The following is a 5154-nucleotide window of genomic DNA, read 5'->3' on the forward strand; positions in this document are numbered from 1 at the left end:
AAGGATTCTCCTGGAGTCTGGCTAGTAAATTTACTTCAGTATTTGTGAAGCAGAGATGAGGAGGAACAATGTTACTGAGTACTGGTAACAATGGGAGCGGAGTGGGGGCTGCAACATGCCTGACATAGGGGCATTGTAGCATGCAATTGGGTGTCCACTAGCTGTGCAACGAGCGAGGAAACAATCAGGGTCCTCACTGTACCTCCTGCCAATAGTTGAACCACTGAAAAAACTAATGATGCTACCAACATACTGAATCAGACAAATTGCCAGATCCCCGTCAAATGTCAGTAATGAATCAACTGACTCTCTCAGCACTGCCTGAATAGAAATTTGGCGTCCCTCTCAGGCGCTTGGTTTTAAAGTGTGTGTGTGTGAAGCAGGAATCAGATAGTGTCCTTGGTGGATCCAACCACAGGGCTTGTACTTTCTGGGCATCCAGAGCAATAAAAGTTATTAAAGTTGAAAGGTTTTGTGTAAAAGCAGGACCTGAAATCTATGCTGTGAAGGTGACGGGACCAGGATTCCAACTTCAAATTTATTTCTATGCACAAAGAGGCTCATCTTGAAATGTTACCATTCACCTTGTAATGGATGTTGCAGGAATGCCAGGATCTGTTCCCTGGGAACCCACAGATGGACTGGGGCCTGGCAGGCTAGTCCATATTATTTTTTAAAGGATGTTGGAGCCTGTTTTTTTCTCTGCCATTTTCCTGACTCTGTATGTCTGTAGCTGAAAGCAAAATAACCTAAATAAAGTAGAGGGTTCAAATCTCCCCACCGGAGACAGATTTTGCTGAATCTAAGTGGGGTTCAGCATACACCGTGCCGCCTCTACCACTTCTGGGTTTCTTTCTTCCTAACTTCTGAGTTTTTTCCTCTCTTCCTCTTCTCACAGCTATGCACACACTGCCCTGAGGATGGTGAGATGGGAAGCGATTGCTGCAGTTGGTGACCACTTGACTGGATAAACCTGTCCTCTTTTAAGTTCATTATCTCAGCCCTGCTGTTCTGCTCTCTCAAGCTCTTATCTCACCAACAGGATATTCAGTTGTCATCTAAACTTATTTCTACTCCTTGCATCAGGGGCCTTAGGCAATTTGTGCCATATGTGCCCTGCTTTGCATAGAAGCAACAACCTGTCTCTTTGTTGAATATTATTTTCCTTATTTTTAGAATGCAGGTGGTTATGGAAAACCCTTCTATTCCAGTTCTGCCTTATGTAAACCTATTTGTAATGCCAAAGACACAGGGGAGGTCACCTTGAATTTGCTCTGCTTCCTCGCATTTAAAAAAAGAGCAGAACCACAATAGTTTTTTTTATATAGTGCAGTTGGCATGAATGCTCCCATTAAGGTCAGCTGTGGAGTACTAACATCCATGTGTTTCCAAATATCAGGTCCAGAATTGCTTGTGATACTATTGTCTAGTCCAGTGGTCCATCCATTGGGGTACAGGAAGAAAATATTAGAACCTCTATTTAGATGTATATTTATATAAATATACATATATTGGGGGTGCATGCTCAAAAATTTTTTACTGGTAGGGGTGCATGATCAAAAAAGTTTGGAGACCACTGGTCTAGTCCACAAACTGCCTAAGGAAATGGTGTTGCACAGTAAACATTCTCTGTCAGTTTGATGCAGTTGTTATCTAAATCATTAGCGCTAATTTAAATCCCTTATGATCAGTAGCCAGGCCTTTTATTTTCACAGGCTTCCTTACCAGTGTGTTTTTTTGATCTGTCTCCTTGAAGTACTTTGGCAGCAACAGTTATCAATTGCACTTCTGTCTCTGAAGACATTTCCTATAATTCCTTGTCCAGGTTCAGGGCCCAGCTGCTAAATATAGGTAAGTGCCTTGGTACAGGTGATCTGCAAAGGTAACATTGTTTAGTGCTCTGTTTTGCTTCTGGGGGATGTTATAAAGCAGGCATATCCAACTGGCAGTCCATGAGGAGTTAGTCTGTGGTCCCTAGACTGCCACTCAGCCCCTGCACTCCTTATCATTGGCAGCAGTGCCCAGGGTATCTGGGCATTCCCTTTGGCTTCCGCTTCCTTTGCCTGCCCCAGTGACTGTAGGGGTTGGGTGGAGGGAGGGCACTTGTTTGCTGGTACACATGGTATACCAGTGAGGAAGGAGCCTGCACACATGTATAGTGTAGCAGGGAAGAGGGCTGCCCACGTGTGCAGTGCAGTGAGGGATGGGAGTGTAGTGCACAAACAGCAGCTGCAGCCCAGGGGGCCTATGACTTACATTATTGTGTCCTGCTTGGGTGTGAGGCCCCTGCCTGTGCTGCCTATGTACGGTGTGGCCCCAGGTACTTAGAAGTTACACAGCCCTGTTATAAAAAATGTAAAACCTTTCTTTTCCTCATTTTTTTTAAACCTTAAAAGTAAAAGTAATGACAACTCCTGATTTGCCTGAAGTTAAATATGGGCGCTAGCAAAAGTGACACAAAAGAGGTTTTAGACAGCTGGAATAAAAATCACCCTCCCTCTCATTTAACAAACACTGATTTTCTTTGGGTCACACAGGATCATATAGTAGGACCCGACACCATAGGTTCTGATTCCAAGAGTCAAATTTCCCCAAAATGCCTAGGAAACTTTCTCTAATTTCTTTTTTTCAAAATATTAGGTACTCAGGAGCCTAAAGTCAGTCAGGTCCTCTGTCACAAGACAAGTAACCAGACACATGACATGGGTTCTTAAAGTTACTTCAGTACTTTTGAAAAGCTTCCATCTTTTTAAAAAATTAATCTTTCTAAATTAAAATGAGAACAGCGTCAAAGACAATTCCTTAGTTAGCTGGGAGTCAGCAATCACAACAACTGATACTAAGATGCTCCTAGAGGGAGCTTTCTGAGCAGGGAAACTTGCATACTTTACTATACAGTCCTTCCTTCATTCCCATTCAGGCATTTTGTTTCTGCAGAAATATTAAGATAGGAACTGCTGGTTCTCAAAGGGCTCACCTCTTTTCTCCTAAACACAGCCATTGAGTACTTCAGTAATGCCTTCACTTTATAAGAGGATCGATCCCAGGTATCAAATAGAGGGTGCTGTTGTTGGCTAGCAATAGGAGCAATTTGCATGATACTTCTCATCAGTGATCACTACTGGCAACCCAAAGTCTTTGGAGCTTTGAGAGGATTTCATAGTCATCACAGACGCAGCAAATAGAAATGGAAATTCCATTACAAATGACAAGACTCAGACGCTGAGCCTTTCTTTGAGTTGCACACATCACCCTTTTTTGATCTTTTGAAAGTCTTCCCTTATAATGGACACTACCATGTTTTCTCTGCAAAAAATTGCAAGAAGATCAGTTGAATGCCATATTATTTTATACATTTGATCATCACAGGAGTGTTTTGATCCTTTGCCTTCTTGCTGTTTTTGGAGGGTGTGTCTTGATTGCCTAAAAGTAAAAACACATTCATTTTCCAGGCCTTATATGACATTCCTTCCTCCCTGCCCGCAAACTCTCTTTTACTTTTCCTATTTCCACAGTAAATTTCATGTCAATAGTATCTGAAGTTCTCAAAGCATTTTCCAGAGAGGTGCACCTATATATTTTAAGCAGAGGGGCACAAAAGAAGTCTGAACCAACATGTTTAAAGGGGTCCTTTGATTTGGGAAAGGAGGGGGCCTGAGGATTCCCAAGGCATCTGGGATCAGAGCACCCACATACCCCACTGGCTTTCAGTGCAAGTACAAAACCTGTGCAGCATGACACTTAAAATCCAAGCAACACAGACTCAAACACTGGTTTGAGAGTGGGGGCAAGGTCACAGCATGAGTCAGTGGCAGGGTTGGGATAGAATCCAGATCTCCTGGCACGGCCACACAATGTGTCATCTCTTTGGAATATAAGCTTTCAAAACAGCAATGGGAATGAAGAGTTAAGGATGATTCCTTAATCATCTGAGAACCCCTGGTGGGACTTGAGTTCTCTTTCCACAGGGAGAGATGAATATATGGTGAATCATTTTGAAAGGCTGATGTGTAGAATGATTTTGTTGCCCTTGAGCCTAAAACTGATTGTAAAGCAGTGACACCTGCTGGCCAGTGCTGTTGGACTTTACCCATGTACAGGTGAACTATTTCTGTGGCTCCATCAGAAAATAAATAGAGCCAGACAGATAAAAATCTATATAAATGGCATCTCACCCACTGTGTCACATCAGGCCTCCTGACACACATGCATAATGGAAGCTGATGTCTTTGGTTCTGTTGTCATCTAAGTGATAGTTTAATGTTTGAAGATTAGGTAGGCTTTTTAAACAGGCTTTTAATGCATCAGATCGTTCTCTCTAATAACACTAGCTTTTATGTTTGCATGCTACAGGTTTATTTAATCTGTTTTTAACTCATTTTATCCATTGTTGGAGAATCATGTTCATACATGCAAACTGTATGGCTAAGAACTGGTTAGCAACCGTAAGGACCCTTTGCAAAAGAGATTGTTCTGTTAAATGTTTGCTGTTAGCTTGCTATCACAACTTGGTTTCCTTGCTTCTCTCTGGGAAGTGTATGAGGATTCGAAGCATCAAGTGTGGAGAAAGCAAAAATTCACATTGTTAAATCTCAGCCCTTTGTACCCCAAGAATAAGAGGTGATGTCCTGGGTCTTTTACAGGAGATAGTTGGAAAACACAACCTCCTCCTTGTCACGCGTGGTGGGTTACCCAGCACCTTTGTATACGTGTTCCTTAATGCCCTGGATGGTTTCTCCCTCATCCTGTTTCTGTTCACTTGCTAACTGCTACCCTCCTCCCCAGAAATGGCTGTATTTTGGCATTGCTCTGTTCAAATGGCTTGGGATAGAAGGTCCTAAATAAATACTAATGAATTAGTGATGGAATTAAATGACTGATCATTAACACTACTTATCATGTACAGTAGCTTTCCTGTAAATACTCACCTATGAGAAAATTATGCTAAAAATACTTCTCCCACACAGCTTAGTCAGTGTTGTTTAGTTTAGCAGGCCATTTGTGATAACATAATTACCGTAGCATTTTCACACCAAGGAAAGGAAAACAGTTCCTGGTTAGGCAAGTCTTCAGGGTAAGCCAGGAAACAGAGAAGCCAGGAGCCAGTAGCCAGGGTTAGAAAAGCTGTGGGAGTCTGGAGAAAGGAGTAGAGCA

Source organism: Crocodylus porosus, unplaced genomic scaffold (genome assembly GCF_001723895.1).
Source record: "Crocodylus porosus isolate Cpor-Errol unplaced genomic scaffold, CroPor_comp1, whole genome shotgun sequence".
Classification (NCBI taxonomy): domain Eukaryota; kingdom Metazoa; phylum Chordata; order Crocodylia; family Crocodylidae; genus Crocodylus; species Crocodylus porosus.